Below are 14,473 nucleotides of genomic sequence, written 5' to 3'. Positions count from 1 at the left end.
TATTCCCTACAAACAATCTGTTTTATTCATAGACAGTTGGACCCATTATGTTTTGGTCTTGACAGACGGGACAGTAGGATGCTGCATTTAAATGACACAGACTGTATAGGAATGTATTTCCAGATGATAACTGAGCCTGGAGCTTCCACATAAATCAGGGGAGGGAAATTATTCTGTAAGAAATATGTTCAGATTTCAGCCTCATAAATACAGAGAGAAACCAAATTTTTGGGGCTTCTTCACTTTTATGTGAGCATTTTAATGATCATTTTAGGCAGCTACCAAGAAATTCACGTTCACTATTAGTAATGTTATGCACAAGAGAAGTCTCTCAGGAAAGTAAAAGATAAGGTTGTCCCATCTACATCTAACTAAGAGGCTGAAGTGTGAAAAGATCTCTGTTTTGGAGGTCAGGGATAATTGGATTTTCTGGCAGAACAGAACTGTCCAATTGACAAGATGAATGCAGACTAAAAATCACTGTTTCCCCACTTGCTTTACCATGCTGCATAGGGTAGGTAGGGGTGAATAGGTAGTTACATGCAGAGCCACCACTGAAAGGAAGGGACAAGAGCTTGTTGCTCAATTAAGAAAAGTATTGGAAAGCCAGGTAGTCATGTGAAGCTGTGCCTGCTTTAACTTGCCATCTCTAAATAGACTTAGCATGTCTGAAGGTCTCAGGCCATTTCAAGTGTATCCCAGGTATGTGCTGTGCATATGCTGAGCCCCATATAATATAATTGAATATGGGGCAGAAAGGGGATCAGTCCCCAGAGAGGGAGACTGTTTCTTCAAACGAGATGTTAATGGTAGAGATTTATCTCCAGTCCTTTTATGAATCACTGAGACACAAACAGAGTACACCTTGCCTTTGCTGTGAGCTGTGCCTCAAGCTGTGGGAAGCTGCCTGCCATTCACAAGCCAGTGCCTTGTAGGCAGCTCCATCTTACCTGAGTTCGCAGATGGGCCATTCCCCAGGTGGGTCTGGCAAAACACTTCTCATTAATCATTGCTTAAAGCCCTCTCAGTGGGAAGACCTCAGGTTAGACATCATTTGGAAACAAATTGGGTGAAAAATAGCTCTGACAATAAGGAGCCCACACAGAATTCCCCTGTGAGAGCTTCAGCAGTGTGAAAACAGACTCTTCCAGGACACTAAATGATCTGTCAGTTAGCAAATGACATTATAATCCAGTTTTATGCCACTGACAAATCAAAGCCTTTGCTGTGTTTCCTCATTTTTTTCCCTCTATTTTCCCCCTTCACCCCCTTTAAAGTGACAAAATATTTCAGTTAGGAGAGATAGCCAAGTTGTAAATGCTTCCAGGGGCAAACCTAAGCCTTTCAGGGCTGCATTGTTGTCTCTCTTCTTCCTGTGCTGCCATTAACAGCAGAACCCCCCCACAATGTACCAGGCCCATCATAAGAGAGCATCAGGCTGCCCAAGCCCTCCAACCCCACTGGTGCTGGCCACAGGGTGCAGCTGTGCCCAGCCCTGCCCAGCAGGATTCCCACTTCTGTTCCAGCTTGAGTGTATTTACCAACATCCTGTTAGATTAATTTTTAAAATAAAGCTTGAAAATCAGGCATAGAATCGAGTGCTTTTGTGAGTGGAAGCTACAGTAACTATTTGAAAGCAAAAACCTTGCGCAGCCTGATTTTATCTCGTTAATTGTTAGTATTTACTTTCAAGCAGTGACACTTCATGCCAGTGGTAATTCTGGGTCCTCAGAGACATTAAGTATTGACCAGCTCCAGGGAACTTAAAAACGATGTTTCTCCTCTGCCTCCATCATTGCTTCTTTTCTCAAGTACAGTGTTAAATTGACTCAGGCCTTAGGCAACAGAAAAAAGGAGATGAAAAGGAGATGGTCAATCTGCAGCATAATTTACCCAAACTGAGCAGAGGAGCAAAGTATAATATGGGGCAAGTCTGACATTCTTCACTGAAGTACATAGAGCATAGCCCAGCTACCACACACAGGCATGGACACAGGCAAAACACACTGCAGCTAGGGGCTTAAAAAGCCAGCAATTATTAAAACTCAAGTTTTGCATCTTGATGATGTTCACATTGATTTATCTACATGAATGTCTGCCTACACATTACACTAGAAAAAGTTATGGCCTCATTTTTGATGGATTCCAGCTGTGATGCCCAGTGTTCTTGCATGTTGTAATTTTTCGAAGTCTCTCAGTTGTCAGTCCTAACACAACTCCCTGTTTTGGAGTTTGAATAGCAGAAATAGACATCAGTCAGGATCAGGCAGTCACTGTCAGCTGGGAGTCATCACCATGTGATACCAAATGTGCAGCAACCTGTTGGGGTTTTGCTTTCCTACTGAAATGTCCCTAAGGAACTTAAGACTCCGTGCTCTCGTGCTTTTACTCAGGGACTTCTTTGGCAGCCTTCTGTCTGTTGTGAATCAGTGGCTTTTGCCTAACAGTCCTGTAGGCTCAGCTTTCTTATCCAGGGATTCAACACAATCCTCAAAGACTGGTAGGCCCCATATATTGAGCTCCCTTTTCTTTCAGTAGGGTTCATCCAGACATGATTAAGGGACTCAGTGTGGTCCATACTGGAGTTCTTCTCTGAGCCCTGTCTGTCACCACCCTTTTCCCAGAGCACTCCAAAATGAATATTTGCCAATAAGAATATTTGCTAAGAAGTGAGAACAATGTAAATTATTTAGGAAATATACAGCCCATCCGTACAATTCCTTCTTGCTCTAGGCACTATCTTGCACCATGAACAGCCTTGCTGAAATTCAGCTCAAAATTGACAGTGTTTCCATGGCATACTGCTGTCAAATTTCCAACTGTGGCCTCAAGGTGCTGAGAAAAGGATACTGATCCAGCGCTCATCCGATCTCAATATGTTTGCACCTCTCTGCTGGCCTCTGGAAATTATGGGGATGCAGCCAGGGTCACTCATCACACAGAATTACTGAGCATGTGAGTGTGTTCTCATGACAGCCCTGCATAGCAGTCAGCAAGAAAGAAGATTTATTGCTTTATCTGACACTCTGTTATTCACTAACTGAGCATGACACATTGGGGACTAGGAACTGCCAGTTTGACACCAATGAGCCTTTTTTGCATTGATTGAGTTTATCCAATTCATGCTCAGAATACAACCTGGGTAAGGAAGAACTCCCAAAACAGGCTGTAATGGGAGCTGCTGGTTATATGCTTTCCAGGAGAATGAATATGGTGAGTAAATGACCTCATACGTTGCAGAGCAAGGAGAGGTGATGTCAGCCACTTCAGCACCTTCCTTTTTGTCACAAGGCACCATAACCATTTCTTTAATGCTGATAGATTGGTGGAGAAGCGCAGATCAAAATGCCATAAACAGTAACTGCAATGTATGGGGTCTGAGAGAAATTAAATTATTGCCCAGCCCACAGATGACACCATGCAGGACATGGATTGGACTGCTCTGGACATAATTTTCCATGTGTACCTTGCAGAGCTGGGAACAACAATCTCCCATAATTGCTGTTTTTCTTCTTTTACTTGTGGGACAAGTCAGCCTGCATGCATGGAACTCCAGCTTGCTCTGAACTAGACATAAAATATGGAAAACCAGGAAAACTTGACTAATCTTACACAAAGCTTACATTGAGCTCTGAATGTGCTTTGGTTACGTACAGTTTGGGCTATTGCTAGACTAATGAAGGAAGTGACTCTTTATGTGACAGCACAACACTAACAATGACTTCTCCTTGTTTGGGTGTTTAATCAGAAGCCTTTCTAAACACTCCTGTGAAGCACAAAGGGAGGCCTCCTGTTTCCTAAATAGAACATTTAATTTTTTTTTCTTACTTATAATTAATCCCAAGCCTGTAATTAAACTGCCTCCTATGCTGAGGAGTTCCAAGACCTTTTTGTTGCTGCTGTTGTGCAGATTTAGAAAGGGAATTTGCTCAGCAGGTGAATCCAACATGAAGTTGCAGCTCTTTTCAGCCACCAGATCATGAAGGGAGACATTTCCTGTACTTGATATATAAAGATTGATGCAACAATATATAATCAAATAATTCTGCAGAAAAATTATAGACAGGAAAGGGAAAAAAAATGAGCTGACAATAGTAAAATATTTAAGTAAACCAACCTCGTGTTTTAAGTCTACCAGTGCTGCATTTTGTTTTGGAGTGCACTTAACACTTATCAAAGCCATCAGGATGGCAGCACTGGCAGAGCTGGTCTGAGATGGCTCCAGAGAACAAGTGAGGATCAGAATGCTGGGTCACATGGGCAAGCATCCTAGTGTCTGAACAAATTGGTAACATCCTGTTCTATCGGCTGGTTTGCTTTTCTTTAGAGAATCAATCTTGCTTCTTCATAAACCAGTTTTTCCCTCCATCAGAGCTGCCACATCCCAGCAGTTTGCAAAATAGCACCAGGGGTTTCTAATACACAAATCCTCAAATGAAAGCCACTGTTCAAAGTCATGTCATGCTATCTGTCTGAGGCAGGTTCTCTCTAAGGCAGGTTTCACTAGAGATCTCTTTTGTTATAAAAATGGGATCCAACACTGGTCTCAGTATTATAGTATTGTATATAATTATATATTATCATTTTTCATTGCACCTTAATATTGTTTATTTGATGTAGTAACACATGGTTATTTTTCTTCTAATATATATAATATTTTTCCTTTAATAAACTTTTCAATTCTTGCCACCACAGTTCTTTTGCCAACATGCTATATATTATCATGCATGGGCTTTTATTTTGAAATTGTCTACAAAGGAAAGAAGAAGAACAATTTGCCTTACCTGAAACAATTTATCTATACAATCTGTGTTTCAATTTCACATTTTTTTTCCTATTGATAAGGCATAATATAAAACAATATAGTATTAGAAGATAAATCTTTATTTAAAAAAAATATTTTCAAATGCAAGATGTATATTACAATTCCAAATCATTCACACAGAATATTGACAGAATTTATTTTTCTCAGATTTTTTCCAAATTTAATTGATCAGATCTTGTGAGATATGTTACTTTTTGGGGAGCTGTTTAGTCCCCACACTGTCTAAGTAGCTTTACAACATGAAACATAATGTGTGTAACCTTGGGAGACACCATCATTAGCTTGAATGAAAAAATGAAATTTATTCTTTGTTTCCTGTCTCACAGTATTTTTGATTCCTAATTCTCAGGTTCTTTCATAGCATTTTATGTCAAGCCATATGAAAAATCTGACTATATTAGATCAAGGAACTCTCCGTTACCTTTTATGATGTAGACACATTCAAATATGGTAAATACTGCATATTTTTGTATCTTTGAATGGCTAAGTCTTAAAAACTGAAGCACTTTGAAAAGTAGATTTCAACAACCTTCTTCCTTAAACAGACTTCCAGTAAAGCCTGCCTCTTATGTGTACTACTTTGAATTTATGGCCAATGGATTTTATTTCGGTGGAACAACACTGTATTTTAGGCACATTGAATATCTGTGCACTGGCCCACTCTCAGGCTGGGGACTCTCTAGTTCATGCAGTTTGGAAAAGCTGCCAAGCTCTGTTTTTTATTATGAAACTGCACATCTTTCCAAAGAGAATAGAAAATTTCTCACATGGCTATTTTCAGTGTTTTTCATTCATCTTTCTGACATCCCACTTTACTTATCGACTCACCCATCTTTGCTGTAGCAGCATCTGAAACACAGAGTCCACATGCCATGTGATTTTGGGGTCCCCTTGTTCATCAACTGAGTCTGGTGGGTGACCTTTTAATTATGAATTTTAGTGATTTAGTGACCTGCCAAGTTCCAAGGTCAGTATCTGAGGTTTGTTGCTAGAAAGTAGCACACCCAGGAAAGATCTTGCTGTGATAGCCTCCGCAGTGAAGCTTGTTGGAAGGACAGCTTTCCTACCAGTCTGGGTAATCAAGGCAGTCATTAGGGGCTGAATAACTTCGAAGTTTAGCAGATTTTCAGAAGTTCAAGAACCATCATAAGATAAATCCCAAAACCATACAGAAATAACACTACAGAGGGTCTCTGAAGGGAAAGAAGCTGCAGCCTGGAAGGACTTATATATCCCAAGGCAGGATGCCTGGACAACAAATGGAGGTATGGAAAGCCTATGGAGACTGTTACAGGAGATTTAGCATGACAGTCACAGATTTCCTGGTAAAATAATAAGCTCTCAGTGTAGCATTCAAAGTTGAGATGAGAAATGGTACACAGAGAAGTAACTCCTCTCTGTTAAAACACAGTTCCTAGAGGAAATTTAGATGCTAGCAAGCTCTGGCACATATTACCACAGCCAGAGGCAAAGCCAAAAGTACAGCCACCCACTCCAGCCCCAAGTGCATGGGGTTTTAGAAGAAAGGGAAAGGCAGAGGCAAAAGGCAAGGGGCAAAGCAAGGGGCAGGGCAAGGCAAGGGAAAGGGAAAAGTTTCAACCAAAGAGGTAACCCCCCCAAATTTTAAGACACTTTTAACTTGTATGATCAAAATAAAGTTCATAAAGAAGTATTGTGTGGTCTTGACATCTAGTGCAAATCAGTGCAGATAGTCCACATCATCTCTATGTAGGATCTCAAATGCAAATTAGATAGAGCATATTTAATGGAGCAGAATATGTCCTGCAACTTAAGGAAACCCTGAGAAGCCTGATGAAATGCTAACAAAACATCCTCATAAGTGTCTCATTCCCACACGACCAGATGCAGAGGGCTACTGCTGGGAAGCACAGTGTGTGAGAGCCATACAAAAAGCATATTTATTTTGTGGAAGAGACTGTATCTGTCTTTCTATCAATAAATGTCTGAATGTTTGAGCCTTCTCTAGTTACACCTGAGACCTCTCTCTCTCTTACCATAATCTCTCAAATCTTACCATCAATCTGTCAAAACAGAAGTAAGTGAACTATTTTTAACTTCAGGGAGGAACTAAATCAAATTGCAGTTCCTACTGATCTAAAACCCTAAAGCCTCACTGCTGCTATTAGGGTGATCCTGGAGTGTGTGCACCCAGACAGACCTGCCCATGAGTTCAGGGATTATAGAGAGGAAGCCCACAAAAGCAATTTAGATGGTAGAAGAATCTCAGGAGATAAAATCTCATGAGAGGTTTTTCTTTTCCTTTGGAAGAAAAGTAATTCAGTTAGATTAGCTTTTCCTGTTGCTCTCCACATCTCTTTTCTTTTTCGGTATGGAAATGTTTTCCATAAGGCTCATACACAAGCAGCAGAACTAGGAGTATCCTAATTCCTAATATCCTAACATTTTGCATTATGGCTGGTGTGAAGCAAATCTGCCTGTGGGAGACAAAAGACTTACAGATGTCCAAGGAACAGATCCTTAGGGTTCCTGTGTTTTAAGTATGCTCTTTTAATTTCCTCTAAATTGCATGCATTTATGCTAAAAGTCTTCTACAGTCTGTTTTCATTGAGACAAATGTCCGACTCTGGGCAGGCTAGAAACAGTGATTTCAAGAAAGAACTCAATGTTAATGCTATTAGGAATTAACCTGTTTTTTTCAAGATGTTACATGATTAAAACATCAAACTAACTTCAGTGCCAGAAATGTGTTAACTGCTGCTTTGTGCCTCCAGCTGTGCTGAGCCCCAATACACTACTTAGGGTGTAAATCTCTCCTTTGAGAATAATGATTAAGGGTTTTCTTACAAGTATATTTTTCTTTCCTATTGCAGCATGGAAAGTGACAAGCAGCAAAAAGCTAGACAGAAGGGTTAACTCAGGATGCTGTGGGCAGGGAAGGGTGGAAGTATTTGCATAGAATAGCATCTGGAATCTATACTCAAATACTTTGAGGGGGGAAGCTGTTTTTCCACATTCATTACAGCCTGGTAAGGAAGAGGAGAAAAGAAACGAGGAGGGATAGAAAAGGAACAGGGAACTCCTTTTGTATCTGTGTCCAATATGGTTTCTTTTGATTTTTCATTCTCCATAGTCAAGAGCTCCCCATGGGTTCTCATCTGTTACCCAGGCTTTGCCATACCTGCCTGCCTGTGTGAAAATGGCTCAGCTGCCGGCACTGGATGAGGCTAACAGATCACATCTATCTCTCTGGCATCTACTGAGCACACAGGGCTCCAAGGATCAAGCCCTGGACAAGAGCACAAAAGCAGGTCTGTATAGAAGCAGCCAACCTTCTGCATCGTCCGCGGCTCATTGTGCGGACACCGAAGGTCAAAACTTGCCTGCATTCCTGCCTTCCCTACACAGTTCTGTGTGTGTGCTCCTGTGTGTGCCACGGGGTGAACAAGAAGGCAGTACAGGACTACACCACACTGTTGTTTTACTTCCTCATTTTGCACAGTAATTCATAATGAAACAAATATGAAAAAATGCATATGTATGTTTTATACAGAAACAGAGATGATGAGGATGGAAGCAGACATGGAAACAGAGATACACCCTTGCTATCTTAAAGTACAATGATTCTGTGCAGATAAAATGGGATTTCACATTCCAATAGGTAGGCAGTAAGAGCTGTTCAGTTTTCTGAATTTGCATTCAGAAATGAAGGGGAACAATGAATTTAAAAATGTAAATAAACAGAAATCTCTCCTGGGTGAATCTGTTGTTAGTGAGGAAGATTCAATTAAAAAATTCTGAAAAACTACTGAAGAAATTCAAAGCTCAGAAACAAGATTTTTAATTACAAAGATGAAGGTATGCATATTTGAAAGGAGAAGAGAATTTTTTCATGTCTCTGGGATACCAGAAGGGGGAAAAACAACTGCAAAATGCAAGAGTATATGTTTTCATGGTTCTACCTTATATATGACGTCAGATGAGTTCAATAAAACAACACATTTGCAATGACCAGTCATCAATCCCTCTGAGAGTTCACTCGTTGATCATCTGTAATATTTTTCAAACAGGAGTCAATCAGCTAAACTGGCATAATTAGGAAGAATTCCTGGCACTTCAGAGCTTGAATTTATACCTGTATGTTGCTTCATGGGCATCAGGGTTTCCCTCTTCTCTCTCCAGTCAGCTCCTGCTTTCCTTCCTGGGAAAATGTCATGTTTTGTCTTCTATCTGATCTCCCGATCAGAGTCTTTTCCTGTAGGAAGAGATTCCTGTCTAGTCATCAAGAAATGCATCAGGAAGTCCAAGGGCTTTGTTTTCTCAGTCTGGTGTATTTTCTAACTACCTTTCATAATACTCTATTAACAACCTCAGAATGTATCCTTCCACTCTTCCTCCCTTCTTTCCACTCTTCTTCTCTTCTCTTCTCTTCTCTTCTCTTCTCTTCTCTTCTCTTCTCTTCTCTTCTCTTCTCTTCTCTTCTCTTCTCTTCTCTTCTCTTCCTCTTTTTTCTCCTTCCCTCTCTCTCTACAACCCCTCCTTTTTCCTTCTTTTCCCACTGTCTCTATAGAGCTTTTCAGTCTCTGTAAAGGAGCGACCAAAGAAAGATTTGCTGTCCCATTCGTTCCGCACTGCCCCCATAAAAAGCAGATATTTTCAGGTTGACTGAAAGTTTAACTTTGTTATTTTTTTTTATTTTTAAAGAAAATCCAGCGTGACATGGCACGCGTTGGTGCCCTTGCCACTTAACAAATTACTTGTTTTTTTGACCTAAGTTAAATGCTGTGCAAATTTCCCTTGTCCATGTTTTCATTGTGTGCAGACTTCACTGATAAAGAATAAAGAGCGAACTAGTTGGCACTTTTTAGCCAAAGCTTCCTTCATTTACAACACATTTTTTTTTCTATGTCTTTAATGACACGAAAGCCTGGATCCTCAGCTGATGTAATTCAGTCACTTCAGGATTGCCTTCCACAAACTCCTGCTGCTTTACATCAACTGACAGTGGCCCCAACATTTAGGCAGGGCTCCAAGGTTCAGCATGGCCTTCTTGCCTTCATTTTAGGCTACATATCCATTTCCCATCCCAGGGATGAAGAGTGTTTTACCAAAGTAAATCACTACCAAATGCTTCTTTACAAGCAACCAAAAAGCCAGTTGCACAGGTATTGATGAAAACCTCAAAGCTTTCACTGTTTTTGCAGACACAAAACCTGGCTCAGCCTCTTCATGTATGAAGCCCAAGGGCTGGTGTCCCCACAGGCAGCTGGGAAAGCCACTCCAAGGGCCAGAGAGTTGGTGGATGCCAGCTGTTATCCCTGTCCATGTTGTGCCGTGGGTAGCACGGGACAGAGGGGTCACTGATACAACTGGCACCCTGCTCCATAGGTGACCATGTCAGGACAGAATCTTCTGGACAAAAAATTCACCAGAGACCCACAGAAATCAAGATTGCCCTTCATGGTGTAGCTCTTCCCCTCCACAACAGTGACTTAATGCTGTACTTAAAGCAGTGTACGATCAGCCCCGAAGGCTGAACTGGCCGTGCATGGGCTCAGTCCCTCCCATCAATGCTCTTTTATTTTCTCAAACATGCCATTTCATTTTCAAAAGAGAGAAACACTGTATAGTTATAAATCTAATCTCTCCCCCTGTGTGCTGCTCTGCCTCTGCCTGTGATTTAGGGCTCTGGGTCAACCTGCCCCAGCGCAGCTGGCAGGTGGTCTGGCCTGGGGAGGGGAGCTGGGCAGCCCAAGGTGAGGCAAAGCCTCCCCTGCTCAGCAATGGCGTTTCATTGCCAGCCCCTTGGAGACTCCTGTGACAGTCCTTCCCATGACAGATTGCTAGCCCAACAATGAACCCTTTGTGCCCTCCCATCACTCCTGCAACCCCGGCTTCCACCAAACTTACACCCTCCTCACAATTTTCCATCCTCTGGAGAAAGCAAAAAGCAAAATAAGTAAGCGCCACTCATCTCTCTTAGAAACTGGACTCCTTTAACTGGGAAAGCCTGAGACTTTATACAGACTTTTTTTTTTTTTCTGTGCAGCAGCATCACAGCAATGTATCTGCAAAGCTGTTTTGGAATGGATAAATCATTTCACTTTGCTTTTTTTCCCGCATCCTCATATGACGACATGCAAAAACCTTTCCAAAGGCAGGCAAAAAAATTACTGCTTTATAAGACAAACCAGTCTGATGTCCTGATTTGGTGCCAGAACACTGGTATCTGAAATGGCATCTTGCATAACAGCACATCAGTACTTCTTTTTATGAGAAGAGGCAAGGGAAAAGGCTTTTCCAGGGGCACCTTCAATGACTGGGCCCGTGGGCAATGCAATTAGCCATGGGATAAGTTCCCTCACCATTCTGAATTAAAATTGGTCATGTCCATGTTGGAGAATAAATTCCATTTATAGCATTTATAGTCTGCACCCAGTAAACTCAGCTTTGGGCACCTCGAGGGGGTCTGCAGTCGCTGGAGACAAAACACCACTGCAGGAATGAGCACATGGCAAGAGGCTCACCTCAGCAGTAACTGCAGGGCCTCTCCTGCTGTCCTCTACCCCAAGTCTGCGTGCTCGGTCTCTCTCTCACCATTGTTTTCCTCTCCTGGGCCCTTTCTGATGTCAGTCAGGAATGTCAGGGCTCTGTGCTGGGAGAGGGGATGGGCTTCACAGCAGCTTGTCTAAGATGGGCACTATGAGCAGGGGTTAGGACTGGCTGGAAACCAATCCCGTGGGTCAAGGAAGGGGAAGAAGTCTTGAGAATGTTTTTGCAATTTTTTCCACTTCTTTCACTTTTCCAACCAGCAATAGTTGCTCCAAATTTTGCTGCAGAAAGACACAGGCACTTTATTTTCCCAAGAAATTGGATTATCACTTGGGGTGATAATTGGTGCCCTCTCTTCTGTAACCAATTAATGAGGTTCAAAGGGGTGGGAGATGGAGCTAACAAAGGATGAGACAGCAGACAGAGCACATCTGTGCCCTGGCCGCTGAGAAGCCAGCACAAGGGGCTTAGTTTGTTCCTGTTTGTCTTTTTCCTCTGGCTGCAGCTGCCTTTGTCAGTGCATTATCCCACACTCACACTTGCTGGGCAGTGAGAGGAGCACTGGGGAGGAGTGTGTGCTGTACAGGTGTGTCTGCACGTGTGGGCATATGTGAGCAGGTCTGCTAAGGCCAGACTTGAGAGTCAGCCTTCCTGGGGGTTTTGCAGAGTGCAGACTCTTGGAGAAAGCTCTGTACTTTCACTGGGCTAAAACACATGGATTCTTACTTCTCCCCCTGGCTTATCCCTACCTGGTTTTCTGCTCATACAGTGAAGGTTAGGCTCATTCATGGAGAGATCAGGGCTCTGGTCTCAGCAGCTACAGAAATGTGCCTATGCCAGCTCCTGCCCTGTTTCTTCAGGTGCAGTCAGGCACTACCCCAATTTCAGATGGCATCTGGGTTTCAGGATTGGCATCACCAGCTTTATGTTCATCTTCAAAATGGACAAATGAAAAAAAAATCAAAATCAACCAAGTGCATTTCCCTCATCTCAGAAGCAGCTTTTCAGTAGTGAGGCTGACTATGAACAACTGAATGGCTACATTGAGGCTTTTTCAGCAAGATTTCAGGGGCTCCACTATGAAATTGCCTGCACTTGCCTGCTCATTTGCACACTGAGTTTCCTTGCATCGCAAAATCAGCACATCCTCACCTTTACCAGCCTCTACTTGTCCATATGAGCCTTCAAGGCACAATGATGGACAGCTATGGAAATTTTTCTCACCTGCAGCTTTTCAGAAGAGTTTTCCTATTTTAAAGCAAGGATTCATTATATTCAGGCAATTGATTTTATTCTAAGAGATATTGAAACCCTTTAAAACTCTGAAATTATATGCACAGTCTCCACTTAGCTATTGCTGCTGAATACAGGAAAATAAAGAACTACTATAGACAAACTAGTTAGAAATGAGTTTATTTGTTCTCTTTACTGAAGTTGCTCAACATGTGCTGTGACATCTTTTGTGGAATGATAACAGACCAGTCCCTCTTGGGACCCACATTTTGTCTCATCTCAAACATGTCACTCCTTCTGACTAATAGTCTTTACTTTACTTTACTATGGGTTTAACACACTCTTAATTTCAGTGACCAAATCAATCACAACACACTTTGCTTATCAGATAGCTCCCTGAAGGGGATATGCTGTGCACTAGGAGGAAGAAAGTTGTATATAATAGTAAAACCAGGGCAACAGCAAACAAATAAAGAAAAAGAGCCCTTCTTCAAAGGATAGCCAGTCAGGGGGCTGTGTGGACCTGGAATAAGCTGCTGGCCAAGGCTGTCCTGTGCAACTCAAGCAACCTGCAAAAGGACACCTTCCGAAACCACTAGTCTCAGTATCTGCCTGGTAAGTTTATTTTGATCCTGAATTGTGTGGGAGATTGACAACTTGTAGCAGCGCATTCAGGCAGGGAGGGAATCTCTTTAAGTATTAAGAACAGCTTGAAGTCACTTAAACCCACTGATCTGACCTACACCTGATGACACAGCACTGCCACGTCCAGAGATGTGCCTGCAAAGCCAGTCAGCATAAGGAAAAAGGCCTGACAAGAACATGACAGCAAGCAGTGACCTGACAGCATCCCCTTCCTGGGCTGTCCGGGCACAGTGCTGGTGCCAGGAGAGGCCTCTTGCCTCTCTTATTAAATGATTCAGGAGTTTGCATCTATATAGCAGTATCACTGGCAGCCCTGCACTGGCATGCCAGCAGTTCCCCTCCAGAGAATGCCCCAAAAGATAGGCAATCTTTTGTTGACCCCATCAGTTTTCAGTATTCTGCCCCACTCTTAAACAAAATCACTTCAAAGACTCAAACCAGACTGATTCACATGTGAACACTACCCAAACTGTCTTCCAAGGGGGCAAATACTTGTCTTATGTTCCTTTGAACCCACTATTGCCCGTTTACTTGTATTTACTTTGCATGGCCTGTGGCTGAACCATGGAAATTAGAAAACAAACTCCTATTCAGCAAGTCATGTCAAAGGTGACCGCCATGCCAGAGAGTCGACTGTGGGACAAACCCTCCCCTGATCGGAGGCCTCTTCTGCAGCGCTGCTGTCTCCACAGTTACATACCTGTCTGCAGAAGCCTTTAGTTTATCTTGTCTATGCTGGCAGTCCTAGACGATGCCATCAATCTGGGAGATGAGAGGGATACTCCTGTGACACTCGCACAATGGCTGCGGTGCAGGGGAAAGCCAAGGGGCTCCCCTGCGGACCGCCTCCCTTTGAACCGCCCAAGGCGGGCCCTGCCCCTCGCCAACTTCACATCCGGGTCTTGAGAACCGAAAGGCAGAGTGGGACAGGGCACCTGGCCCCGCTGTGGGAGCCCAGGCGGGCTGTGGCACTGCAAGGTGCTGTGAAACACAGTCTGCCTCCTACTCCTCCACCGGCATGAGCCGGGGCCTGGCTGGAGCAGAGGGTGCGAACTTCCCAGGGGCACAGCAGCAAGATGGAGTTTGCAGCCTGTGTCTCTACAGCTGTGTTCCCAGAGGCAGTCAGGGACTCGCATTCACTGTCAAGAGCAGCTTGGTGAGAGGGCACCTGAGTGATAGCTCACAGCCCTCTGGCCTCCATTGCCAAGGGCGGCAGAAGCAGGGCGGGTGTCTCGGCAG

At 43.0% G+C, this 14,473-nt stretch overlaps 1 long non-coding RNA gene across 1 annotated transcript; it reads right to left on the bottom strand.

Annotated features, from left to right (window-relative positions):
- Positions 1-5,227: 5,227 nt before the first annotated feature.
- On the bottom strand, positions 5,228-14,096 carry LOC141728550 (uncharacterized). Its single transcript, XR_012579600.1, has 3 exons — positions 13,935-14,096; positions 8,940-9,059; positions 5,228-8,854 (listed from the first exon to the last, which is right to left on the bottom strand). It is a non-coding gene; the product is annotated as an uncharacterized LOC141728550 (long non-coding RNA).
- Between the last annotated feature and the right edge of the window lie 377 nt (positions 14,097-14,473).

Source organism: Zonotrichia albicollis, chromosome 3 (genome assembly GCF_047830755.1).
Source record: "Zonotrichia albicollis isolate bZonAlb1 chromosome 3, bZonAlb1.hap1, whole genome shotgun sequence".
Lineage (NCBI taxonomy): Eukaryota > Metazoa > Chordata > Aves > Passeriformes > Passerellidae > Zonotrichia > Zonotrichia albicollis.
This window is presented reverse-complemented; position numbering and strand designations above follow the sequence as displayed.